The 13679-nt window shown below is 40.1% G+C and overlaps 1 protein-coding gene across 12 annotated transcripts in view; it reads left to right on the top strand.

The window, feature by feature from the left end:
• The window catches only part of rbm15 (RNA binding motif protein 15), a 55173-nt gene that overhangs the window by 35536 nt on the left and 5958 nt on the right, over nt 1-13679 (top strand). For 3 of the 12 annotated variants that reach the window (XM_059950374.1, XM_059950368.1, XM_059950363.1), the window contains 2 exons: nt 1696-3698; nt 9684-10633. The gene's annotated coding sequence lies outside the window, so the exon portion shown is untranslated. The remainder of the gene's footprint in view (nt 1-1695; nt 3699-9683; nt 10634-13679) is intronic. The other 9 variants (XM_059950373.1, XM_059950372.1, XM_059950370.1 and 6 more) reach the window with 9 other exon arrangements.

Genomic DNA, 13679 nt, shown 5'->3' with positions numbered 1-13679 from the left:
ACAAAGCTAATGACTAGACTTTGACTTAAAGATTTATTGAGGGTTCTACATTATTTCAACCACATGAATCAGAAGCAAAAATTTTTCCATTTAGAAGTTGTAAATGTTTTAAAAAAAACATAAGATGGATATAAAAGAATTTAAATTTCATTGCACATGAACAAAGTTTGAGTGGCTAACTCAAATGGAGGGGCTGGTCCTGGTAGAGGCATAAAAGATTAAAAGCGAGTTAGAATCTCTAATTTATATGCCATCATGTGACATACCTGCAAAATCTCTAAACTCTGAGCCAGTAGTTGCGTCGCCTTCCAAACCAGTATGTCCAGAGTCAGGGTTCTGTTTGGGCTTGCCAGTTGCAATGAATGGGCCATATAATTAGTTTGGTGATATCCACTTTGCTCCGTCATGGTGAACGATTGCCAGGAGGGCAGAGACAAAGAATATTTTCAAAGCCACCTTGAAAAAAGTATAACATCCTTACTAACTTTTGGAAGTTCCTGGCCTGTGACCACTTGAAAATAGAAACATAGAACATAGAAACGTAGAAACACAGAAAACCTATAGCACAATTCAGGCTCCTCGGCCCATGGTGCTGTGCTGAACATGTACTTACTTTAGAAGTTACCTCGGGTTACTCATAGCCCTCTACTTTTCTAAGCTCCATGTACCTATCCTATCGTATCCACCTCCACCACCGTTGCCAGCACTCACGCACTCACCACTCTCTGCGTTTAATAAAAGAAAAAATCAACTTACCCGTGATATCTCCTCTGTACCTACTTCCAAGCACCTTAAAACTGTGTCCTTTCGTGTTAGCCATTTCAGCCCTGGGAAAAAGCTTTTGACTATCCACACGATCAATGCCTCTCATCATCTTGTGCACCTCTATCAGGTCACCTCTCATCCTCTGTCACTCCAAGGAGAAAATGCAAAGTTCACTCAACCTATTCTCATACGGCATGCTCCCCAATCTAGGCAACAGTCCAGAAAATTTCCCCAGTCCAGAAAAAAGGGAAAAAATGATTCAGTGTGACACTAAGAACCTAAAGTGCTATCCACCCATGGATTTTGGAACCATTTCTCATGCTACTATTCCCTTCAGCACATTCTGCCTAGCCATGACCAAGTCTGTACATCCCATGTTGCCCCTTAATCACCTTGGAGCCCACCACACTGGATTTGAAAAGAGATGTAATTAAGGTCAATCTATATATGCATGAGGTTGAACTGGTTTTATTTATGCAAGGTAAATTCAGGTTTGTGATGCAGATAGATCTTGTAAGTTTTACAAGATCTGGTATAATTTACTAGATCTACTCTAAAATTAATTTATTAACCTGATTTTCAGCTATATGTACTGAACTTGTAGAAGCAAAGGCTGCATTCACTTTAAAGAGGGAGGAAGTTGTTGGGGGAGCTATCTCTTGAACTGATAACTTGTAAGTTTTATGCTTCTCATTAGAGCACCGTAAGGTCTATCTCTGGGGAAGTGAGTGTACTATTGCAGGAACTATTTGATCTGGTAGTGTTCATTGTTGAAACTGTGTGTCAGTAGAGTGTTTCCTAATCATCCCAAGCACAAAAGGACCTTCTCCAAAAACTTTACATATTTTCAAAAACAATTGGTCCTCAGTGCTGCTTAAACAATTTAAAGACACAACTGTAATCTTAATTTTTTTTTGTTTACTTTTGCAGCTAATTTCATAGTATGCTGATCCATGAGCGATGCACGGAGCAGGATTGAAGATAGTTTTCTGTTTATCCAAGTGCCCAGAAGACAGATAAGTTGTTGTCACCTTAAGTTGTACACTGTGATAACTTCATTGCATCATTTTTTCTGGTAAGTAAAATATGCATCTTTTCCTTTTTTTTTAGAAGTTTCTAGGAAAATCACTCCAGTTGTACAAACTGTCAACAGTAAGTAGTAAGAAACACCTATTTTCATGCTTCCAGAACCCCCCCTCCCCCCAACATCCTCTTTCTCAGGTTTGGACTACAAGTTTTCATTCTGCATTTTTAATTGAACAGAACAGCTAGCTAGAGCACTTTCAAAGAGGAATGTGTATACAGGATTTCTTGTGGGGCCATGGGCCAGAGTTGAAATAGTGTCCATTAGTTTGTTATAAAACGCAGTCTTGCGGCAGGAATTTGGGATGGGGAGGGAATTCTAGAGCAAGAGGTCGAGTGTCTGAGGATATCAGTGAAGTGTGAATGGGAATCAAGAACTAAAGACTGAAAAGGAGTTTATAAGGTGTTGGGAAGTTTCAGCTCTGGAAAAAATTGGTGAAGGAATTTTAAACAGAATTTTTAATTGGGTCTTGTGGAGGGTGAACTCATCTGCATTTATCAGTAGCCTTACCTTAACTGTTTGTTCCTGGCTGTACACCAAGTAAAGTACCTTCACAAATAATTTTCTCAAGCTCTGGTGATGTCTCATATTTGATGGAAAGGGCTCATTCTTCAATCTGAAGCATTAATTCTGTTTCTCTTCCCACAGATGCCACCTGACCCATGTACATAGAGTATTTTTGCACATTTCTACACTTAGTCTGTTATCACTGGATTTCCTTCCTGTTCAAGTCTGTCTAAATGCCTCTTAGACATTACTATTATAAGAAATTCTGGCAGCACTTTAACAGTACTTACCATACATAAATAGATCCTTGTAAGTTTTTAAACTTTGCCATTTCTTAGTGCCTGTCACATGCTTTTACTTTTTTAATATGCAATGCTATTTAGTGCCTTTAGGCTGAAATCTGATGATTCTCAGTAGAGGAGATTCCAAAGGAATGCCTATGTATTGTGGCTGCAGCCTATGTAACCTCAGCATGGAGTGCAGCAACCCTACTGTGTGTAAATGGCAAGGTGCTGGTGGAGCTGCAGGGGCAGGATTATGTATTTTTGCAGCCACTTTCCACGAATAAATAAAAATAAGCCAGGAGAGACCGTTACTAGCCAGTCTATGCTAGCTCTCTCCAACTGTGTTTAAAACAAAACTATAGTCGAAAACTTGAATATAAATTGATGTGTTGAATGCTTATTTTGACTACGTACAGGGGAGATGGGAATAGCATGCTGGGTGTTCTAAAGAACGTGCTGGGTTGAATTAAGGTTGGGTATGTGCCACAGATGATCGTGTACCCTTGCATTATGGCAGTGTTCAGATGTTGGAAATTTGCTCTTGTAGAATACACATCACTGCCAAAATTTTGTTCTGAGTGAATTTATTCCAGGAAAGGTAACTAAATAAACAAGAATGTGAAAGAAGTAATACATTTTGTCATGAGCTTGTGTCAAGGAAAATCATAATGTTGAAAGCTTTCTAAGTAAACAGCCAGTCCTTTAAATGCGAGTGTACTGGTATGGCCCCAGTGTGGTTCTTTCTTTCATTAGAAACAATTGGGTCAGCTCTTGTTGTGACCCTAACTCTTCCAAAGTTCTTTCAATTTGGGCAAAGTTTCTTTTGATTGGAAAATTGGACGTAACATATTTTCTCAGAAGGGGCAGGATGGATGTCTTGGGCATAAGCTATCTTTTAGCCTAGCACTTGAGATCTAGTGTCAACATCGGGGGTTCTGTCCCCACAGGCAAGCTGAACAACAACCTCGAGTTCTGGAGGCAGCACAGTGATATGGTGTATCTTTTAAATCTCGTTGACTGAGCAACTCATGGATCTCGTAGCATCAGATCAAACATGGGTAAGGAACCACCTTCTTAATTATCACCCACCGTCCTACCTCATTTTATGAATCTTTACCTTCCAGGTTGAAAAATCACTTGCAGGTATCACAGCACAGCCAGCGTGCTCTTGGTGTGGTATTTTAATGGCCATCATCAAGAGTGGTTTGGTGTAGCATCTCTGACTGAGCTGGCTTAGTCTTTCCTGCAGGGCCAGTCTCACAAATGGTCATGAGTCAACACATAAGGCAAACCTTGACTTTGTCTTCGCCACTCAACTGTGGCCAATAATGTCACTGTTAGAAATGAGCAGTGTACAGTTCTTGTTGAGACCAGATATACCCTCCATTGGCTGTTATTGCAAAAGTAGTGAATGGGGAGAAAAGAAACTCAATCAATCTGACAGCTCAAAATGGGACATCTACAAAACATCGTGGAGTACCAGCCACAATCTGTAACTTTGAATCCCTGCTCCACCGTTACTATTAAGCCAGCAGTTCAATCCTGATTCAGTGTGGAGTGCCTACAACCGGGCTGGATCTTGCATCAGACGTGTCAAAGAATGGAAATGATAGCCTAATAAGCTAGCAGCACAGGACCATTTGTGTGCTGAGCGACATGCATTAAGCACAGCTGTGATCGAAAACTAGCAGTTCGAATCGGAATCCTACTACAACTGGTCATGATGAAGAGCAGTTCAGCAGCTAATGGGAGGCGGTGATATGTTTTAAGCCTCCATCTTTGATGGAGGCATGTGAAGATTAGAACAACAATAAATCTTACAATTTTGTTCAGACAGAAAAGTTGAATAAGTAATCTATCTCCGCCTCTTCCTGAGGGTCCTCACTGTTATGGCAACCAGTTGTATAAAACTCAAAAGCAGGTGATGCACTGGATACAACAAAAGTAATGAGATTAGATGATGCTCTGGTTTGCTATTGAAGGCCTGCCTTCCAAAAATAGCTGTGCCTCTAGCCAAGCTGCTCCATTACATGTGTATCCCTGCCCTCCCCAATAGAGTACCTGGTAAGGCTCTGAAACTTTTGCCACCAACTGGCAGGTGTATTCAAGGACATATTCAACCTTTCATTGCTACAGCTGTAAGTTCCTACTTGCTTCAAAAGAGGAGCAATTGTACCAGTGCCCAGGAGGAGTAGAGTGAGCTGCCTTAATGATTCATCCAGTAGCACTCTCATTTACGGTGATGAAATGATTTGAGAGGTTGGTCATGGCCAGAATCAACTCCTGCCTCAGCAAGGACCTGGACCCAGTGCAATTTCCCTATCGCCACAGTAGGTCTACGGCAGATGCAATCTCATAGGCTCCTCACATGGCCTTTGATCATCTAGACAGAACAAACACCTATGTCAGGATGCTGCTTAGCATTTAACACCATCATTCTTACAGTCCTGATCGATAAGCTACGGAATCTTGATCTCCGTACCTCTCCCTGTGATTGGATCCGTGACTTCCTGACGAAAAACCTCAACCTGTGCGGATTGGTATTAATAACTCCTCTGCTTTGATGATCAACACTAGTGCACCTCAAGGGGTGTGTGCTTAGCCCACTGCTCTACTGTTTCTATACCCAGGATTGTATGTTAGCTCAAATGCCATCTGTAAGTTTGCTGATAATACAACGATTGTTTGGTAGAATCTCATTTGGCAACAAGAGGGCATAAAGGAGTGAGATATACTGGCTAGTTGAGTGGAGTCACAGCATAAACCTTGCACTGACCATCAGTAAAACCGAAGAGCTGATTGGTAGATTTTGGAAAGGGTAGAACAAGGGTAGAACATTACATTCCAGTCTTCAGAGGAATCAGAAGTGGAGAGAATGAGTAATTTCAAGTTCAGGGGTGTTAAGGTCTCTCAGGACTTCACCTGGTCCCAACCGGGTATCAAAGCAACTATAAAGAGGGCAAGACAACAGCTGTATTTCTTAGGAGTTTGAAGAGATTGGTTTGTCACCCACGACATTCAAACATCTACAGATGTACAGTGGAAGGCATTCTAACAGGCTGCATCACTGTCTGGTATGGGGTGCTACTGCACAGGATCGAAAGAAACCACAGAAAATTGTAAAATTAGTCAGCTTCATCATCGGTACTAGCCTCACTAGTATCCAGGACATCTTCAAGGAGCAGTGTCTCAGAAAGGTGGTGTCTATCATTAAGGACCCCGATCACTCAGGGCATGTCCTCTTCTCGTTGTTACCATCAGGAAGGAGGTACAGAAGCCTGAACGTGCACACTCGGCAATTCAGGAACAGCTTCTTCCCCTCTACTGTTCAATTCATCGAACCCATGAACACTACCTCACTTTTTTAATCATATTATTTCTGTTTTGCATTATTTTGAATATATTTAATATCCTTGTATATGCAGTGGAATTGATTTACTTATTTTTTCCTATATTATCATGCATTGCATTGTACTGCTGCTGCAAAGTTTAAAAATGTGACGACGTGTGCTGGTGATACTAAACCTGATTCAGATTCAATATATCTACCCTAAAATATAGGGAAATTACTCAGCTGTATCCTGTTCACAGAAATAATAGGACATATCTCATTTGATTTGTTAGCACACTGATGATCAGTGGTAGGTAGGCTGACTTGCAGTGATGGAAGCTGCTATCTGCAGTACTCTCAGATGTTGCTCACATTTAACCATCACACTTGTATCCATTTTGGATATTACATGGACTGCTTGGCCTTAAACTCCATTCCAGACTTGGTTTTAGCATGGAGCAAAGATACGAATTCCAGAGTGAGTTAATACCCTTAGTATCAGTAGAATTTGATTTGAGTGTGGCATCAAAGAGACCCTGTAAAATTTGATACAGAATTGAAAAAAAATTCCAAAAATTGGATTGGAGTGCCACTCAAAATTTCTGTTGAGGTCAGGCTCCTAGCCCCAGGAGTTCCTCGGAACAGTATCCTAGACAACATTCAGTGATGAGCTGTTAAGTCGGAAGTAACATCTGTGCCACAAAAGTGCCAGACAGTGATCTGACGACCCAACATTAAGTAACAATACTAAAGTACTGTGTAAGGTGCTGGAGAGAAAACTTTTTCCAAGAGTTATGGATGTGCAAAATTATTGAAGTGTTATGAACAAAATACAGGAAATACTCAACGAGTTTCTCTGTGAGCTGCTTTAGAGAACCAGAAACAGTAGGGTAGAGTTTCTATAATTAGAGCACATCTGGAGAACTTTGAAGACTTCTGTGAAGGTCCTTGCAAAGAGTAGTATAGTTTTATCAGAATGCACCTCAAAGTTCAAAGTAAATTTGTTATCAAAGTGCATGTATATCACCGTATATTACCCTGAGATTCACATTCTTGCGGGCAAATCACAATAAATATAAAGAAACACAATAGGATCTGTGAAAAATCGCACACAAGCTGGTCAAACAACCAATATGCAAAAGCCTGTACACCAAGAGTTAAATGCCAGTGTAAATCTACACAAGTTAAAGTCATGTACAAGAATTTAGACAGTTAAGGAATAATTTGATCACTATTTTCAAAGCTTCATGGATATTTAACTGGGTACATAGAGCAGTCCCGTTGCTTAGAGAATCCCAACCTGGAGAAATAGAGTTAGTTTTTCTAATGAAAACTTCGTGCCGTGTTAAATGTGGAGGGGAAAGCGGGCTGTTTTGAGCTCTTCTATAAATGATAATTCTTAAGAAGTTTAATTATTCATTTTTAAAATCTATAGACTTTTAGTGACCAGTGGAATTAAGGGACTGAAGGAAAAATAGTTCTAGAAAATTGGGATAAGAAGTAGTTGGTAGCACTAAGTGTATGCAAGGACATGAACTGCCAGTTGAACTAGTCTTGATATTTCTAGCACTATTACCTTTGGTAGAACTGAAGATGGAATGGCATACATTGGCCTCTGTCTGTATACATGTGTTCAGCACAAGTAGACAAAAATTAATTCCTTTCTCTAGCTCTTGTATCAGCAATGGTCTCACACAGTTGTGGTACAGGTTCACATTGCTCAGTGATTCTCAAGATTACTTTAACTAAGTGACTTGTAATTCCCATAAAATATTTGTGTTGAAACATTTTTGGTAGTATTGGAATATGTATATAAAAGTCTTTGCCTTTAACATGTATGTAGTGTAAATGTCAAGATAATTGTTAAAGCAACACGCTGGAGGAACTCAGCAGGTCGGGCAGCATCTGTGGAAACGAGCAGTTGACGTTTCGGGCCGAGACCCTTCATCAGGACTGAAGAGGGAGGGGGCAGGGGCCCTGTAAAGAAGTGGGGGGAGGGTGGGAAGGAGAAGGCTGGTAGGTGCCAGGTTGAAAAACCAAAAAGAGGAAAGATCAAGGGCTGGGGGAGGGGAAGCAGGCAGGGGATAGGCAGGAAAGGTGAAGAAGGAATGTAAGGGAAAAGCACTATGGGTACTACAAGAAGGCAGAATCTTGAGAGAGGTGATAAGCAGCTGAAGGAGAAGGCAGAGTGAAACTGGGATGGGGGAAGGGAGAAGGAGGGAATTACCGGAATTCAGTGTTCATGCCAAAGGGCTGGAGACTACCCAGACAGTATATGAGGTGTTGCTTCTCCAACCTGAGTTTGGCCTCATCACGGCAGTAGAGGAGGCCATGTATGGACATATCTGAATGGGAATGTGAAGCAGAGTTGAAGTGGGTGGCGACTGGGAGATCCTGTCTGTTGTGGCGGACGGAGCGGAGATAATTGTTAATATTTTGGACATCTGAAAATTCATTTTGAGGAAGTTACAGTGTAAAAGTATTCAGCCCTCAACCCTTCACGTAAATGAGTATTACAGCCAGAAATGTTCATCAATTTAACTGAGTTCTTATTTGTGAACCATATGATCCTTTTTTTTACCCACAGTAGAGCCCAAAAAAGGGGGAAACTGTAAGCATGATAAACTGAAATGTCAAAGTTAGGTATTTATTCTTTGGAGCACAGAAGGTTGAGGGGGGACTTGATAGAGGTATTTAAAATTATGAGGGGGATAGATAGAGTTGACGTGGATAGGCTTTTTCCATTGAGAGTAGGGGAGATGCAAACGAGGACATGATTTGAGAGTTAAGGGGCAAAAGTTTAGAGGTAACACGAGGGGGTACTTCTTTACTCAGAGAGTAGTAGCTGTATGGAACGAGCTTCCAGTAGAAGTGGTAGAGGCAGGATCGATTTTTGTCATTTAAAAAAAAAATTGGATATGTATATGGACAGGAAAGGAATGGAGGGTTATCAGCTGAGTTCAGGTAGGTGGGATTAGGTGAGAGTAAGCGTTCAGCACGGACTAGAAGGGCCGAGATGGCCTGCTTCCATGCTGTAATTGTTATATGGTTAAAAACTGAAATGCAGCAGTTCAAAAATATTCATCCCCCTTTGCTCAGTACTTCCTTGGGCCACCTCTTGCTGCTGTGACAGCCAGTGGTCTTTTTGTCTAAGTCTATTATTAGCTTTGCACAATGTAATGGAGCAAGATTTTCCTGTTGTTCCCTGCAAAATTGCTTAATTTGTGCCAGGTTAGTTGGGGAATGCAATCTTGAGGTCTAGCCAGAGATATTTGATCAGGTTAAAGTTAGCATTCTGACTGGGCCAAACAAGGAATTCAATTTTCTTCATTCAAAAACACTCCATGGTGGCTCTGGCAGCCTGCTTAAAGAAGAACTGCCTCCCTAGTTTAAGCTTTCTAGCAGAGGCTAGCAGGTTTTTATCCAGGATTTCTCTGTATTTAGCAACGTTCATCTTTCCATCAATCCAGACCAGATTGCCAGTCCCTGCTGCTAAAAAGCATCCCCATGTCACCTCCACCATATTTTACAGAAGGGGTGGTGTTACCTGACTGACGCACAATATTAGATTTACGTCACATGTACTGCTTAGTGTTGAGGGCAAGAGGTTCCACTTTAGTTTTATCTGACCACCTTCCATATCTTTACAGTATCTTCTAAGTGACGTTTTACAAAGTCTTGACAGAAAACAATGTTTTTTTTTATTATCCAGGGCTGCTGCTTTACTATTCTTCCAAAAATACCCTTATTGCGGAGCCATGTACTACATCTCAAGTTGCAGCACTGACTTCTGCAGCTCATTCAGTGACTGTTGGTGTCACAACAGCCTCTTTTGCAAGTGCCATTCTTCTCCGGCAGCTAAGTTTAGAGGGGCGGCCTGACCTAGGCAGTGTGGCTATGGTTTCATGCTTTTTTCTGCTTTTTCACAATGGACTGCTCTGAGGCATGTTCAATGCCTTTGAGATGCTCTTGTACCCTTCCCAGATTTGTGCTTCACTAACATCATCTATCTGACTTGTCTTAAATGCTCTTTTGTATTCATTTTGCTTTGCTCTGTTGAAAATCTACCATTCATTGAATCTTGCAGAGAAAGAGGGCATTTATTCTTATGAATTTATTAAAAACAGTGATCCTCCAGTTTTCTACATCAACAAATTAGGTGAGTTGTTAAGGTAAGAGAGTTCAGAATTGCAAGGGATGAATATTTTTTCAGCCTCACAATCTTTGTTTTTAATTTTTAGTAAATTGTTGACAGGTTTTGGGTTTTTTTCTTTTGATTTGACATGATGCACAATGGGTTTTTTAGATAAGCTCAAAAAATATTACTTTAATGTGTTTAAAATTTAGAAAGTGAGGCAGTGAAATGTGAAAATAGTTATGGGGCTGAATACTTTTGTCATGCACTATGTTTTCGAGCCTTCCCTGTATCAGTGAGAAGAATGTTTTTCTTTAAAGGCAGAAACATTGTTTTTGGTACAGATGAAAGTAAAATTAGGGTCATAGTAGTGTAGTGGTTTGTATGACGTTATTACAGCTCATCTGCCATCTGCCATCCAGTGCCAGCTCAGGAGTTCAAGTGCCAGTGCCACTGTACTTTCTCCCAGTGACCGCATGGATTTCTTCTTGGTGCTCCAGTTTTCCCCACAGTCCAAAGATGTACAGGTTAGTGGGTTAGTTAATCATTGTAGATTGTCTTGTGACTAAGCTAGTGTTAAATAAGTGGGTTGTTGAGCACCTCAGCTCTTTGGACTGCAAGGACCTGATTCTCATTGTATCTATAAATAAAAAAAAGAACATAAATTTTAATTGTACCGATAATTGTACCCATAAGTAAGTTCAAATCTGCTTAGACTTAACCAAGTATTTTTTTCATGTGGTTACTATTAACATTAAACTTAGAATAACACAGCACAGTAAAGGTCATTTGGCCCACAATGTTGTGCTGACCTACATAAACCTACTCAATGATCAATCTAACCCCTCCCTCCTACTTATCCCATAAAATCCACAAAAGAAATGTAGCTGTTATAGACTGCAAGTTCTAGAGTGTCAGAGATGAATGACTAGACATCTTCAAAGATGTCACATTGACAGCAAACCCTTCCACATTCCCTAAACCAAAGTGATACTTTTAGAAGTGATGCTGATGTAAGCAGCCTGTGTTCCTCAGGTAGGAGTAAATTTAGCATTGGCATTAGCAACTGGAGTTGGATTTGATTATCATCACGTGTAACAAAGTACAATGAAAAGCTTGTCTCAGATGCTCTTCATACTGATTAATTCATTACACAGTACACTGAGGTAGTACAAAGTAAAATAGTTACAGAAACCCAAATAGTGTAACAGCTACAGATGAAGTTCAGTGCAGATAAATAATAGGGTGCAAGATGATAACAAGCTAAGTTGTAAGATCAAGGGTCCATCTCTTTGAGCCAGGGAACCATTACATTTTGCCTTGGAGCTGGACCGGATGCTGTAGTTAGAGTCGTGGAGCAAAGAAATGGGCTGTATGACCCAACTTGTCTATGCTGATCACAGTGCCCATTTAAGCTAGTCCTGTTTGGATGGAAAAAGTTGCCCCTTGAGTTCCTATTAAATCTTTCCCCACTCACCTAATGAACCTCGAGATTTAATCCCATGGCCTGGCATTGGGTATGTTTAGAGTTCATTCCAGAAATGCAGATGTACTAGCTGAAATAGATGAATGGCTTTGGTTTTTCCATCTTTGTGGAAGAGATTTAGACCCTCCAAGAGATGGAAGTGACCACAGGTGTCATCCATGTAGGTATGAGGGACACGAACAAGTGGGATTGCTTAATGTACATTATAATTAAACAATTTTTCTTGTTACTGTAACACTGCCCAGTTGAAGGCAAACTATTTGATTTTTGCCAGATCGATGGCACTGTTGTATTTTTGTTAATCAGACACTGCATTTTCTGTTAGCAGCTTCAATTGCACAAGTTGAAAAGTAATTTATCAGTTCGATTAAGAATTACTTGTCAGGAAAGCTGCCTGAAAAGTTTAGATTATTGCAATACCAATGGTCTACATGAAGAGCGCAAGAGCCTTGGCTGGAGCTCAATTAGTTTATTAAAATCCTTAGTTCTATAGTTGACATTTTGAAATTCTTCCAGAGTTAGGTTAGAAAATGAAAATGTTTACTGCTTCAAATTTTCTGAAAAGTACTGATGTAACTTGATAATTTGAATAAGTGATCAATAAAAAGTTCTGTTTTGCACCAGTATTATTAATGCTTTCTGCTGTACTTATATAGGAGACAGTTATAAAAGTAAATCGCAGTAACAACTGGCATGAGGGGAATCTATCAATTGAATAATTCTGTAAATTATTTCAATTGACTACTGTTCTTTTGTTCTGGCAAATCAGTTATTGTCACATAGAGTTGATCTATTAGATGAAATTGAAGGTACATTGTAGATCATCCTGGCTAGATTTTTATTATTAAAGCTAAAAACTTTAACAACTCTTCTGATGCCAATTCCCCACTTACCACGTTTGATGAAATTATTTTCACAACTTAGCCAAGTGGAGTTTCTTTCTGTTGACTCTGCTAGCACAGCACCAAAACTGTAGGAAGAAAGAACAGCAGAGTAAATTAATCCACAGTTCCTTTCTTGAAGGGGAAGTGAAGGATAGATTTAGATAGGTCTCATCCAAAAGAATAGGATGCTATCTGTACTTTCAGCTGGTTGAAGCTGAGATTCTCAACATAGGGGTGTGTCTAAAATTCTGTCCAGACAAAACTGACGGCCGTCTGCACTGCTCAAGTAACACAAACCAAGTCCTTTCTCCACCTTTATACCTGGCTTCAAGCAAAGTGCTAGGAAGCTTTATTGTTTGTTCCATTGATGATATTCTTTGGGCCACTTGAGGAAATATCGCCACATCCTCTAATGCAGGATGTCACAACTGTTTTGCATGTTTTTTTTAACTTTTAAGTTGTTAATATGTAAATGGCTTTCATCAGCAGGGGATTCAGTATTTCAAATTTGGCTGAAGTCCATTGTTTGACAGCATTTTGAAACTATTTCCAATAAAAGTAATTTACCATTCATTCTTAAACATTTCTAAGCAGTCTTTTGGGCCCTCCCTTATGTGATATAAGAAGATCTACTCAACTTGTCTCTTTAGACTTGTAGAATATTTTTGTTTGTAACTCCTTTTTTAGTCAAATAATATCTAATGTGGTTTTGTGATGGTCGGGTTTATCTTGATCACTGGGTTTGTTAACCGCAACACTGCTGTGTCAGACAGTTGCTTTCATAGTGTATTTCTTTGAAAGCTGAAATAGCAAATGAAAGAGCCTACTCAAAGTAATTAATTAAGAATTAATCATTAATCTTCAGGGGAAAAAAAGAGTATTTTTATTAAAAATACACAATGTGCTGACTGATGCATATTTGTTTGGCTATAATTAACATCTGATTTATCCTTCCAATGTAATAGGATAATTCTGTCTGTCTGTCTCTCCTCTCTCTCTCTCTCTCTCTCTCTCTCTCCCTCTCTCTCTCTCTCTCTCTCTCTCTCCTCTCTCTCTCCTCTCTCTCCTCTTTCCCTCCTCTCTCTCCCTCCTCTCCCTCCTCTCTCTCCCTCCTCTCCCTCCTCTCTCTCCCTCCTCTCTCCCTCCTCTCTCTCTCCCTCCTCTCTCTCTCCCTCCTCTCTCTCTCCCTCCTCTCTCTCTCCC

Source organism: Hypanus sabinus, chromosome 25 (genome assembly GCF_030144855.1).
Source record: "Hypanus sabinus isolate sHypSab1 chromosome 25, sHypSab1.hap1, whole genome shotgun sequence".
In the NCBI taxonomy this organism is placed as follows: domain Eukaryota; kingdom Metazoa; phylum Chordata; class Chondrichthyes; order Myliobatiformes; family Dasyatidae; genus Hypanus; species Hypanus sabinus.
The sequence above is the reverse complement of the archived record's forward strand: the minus strand, read 5'-3'. Positions and strand labels throughout refer to the sequence as shown.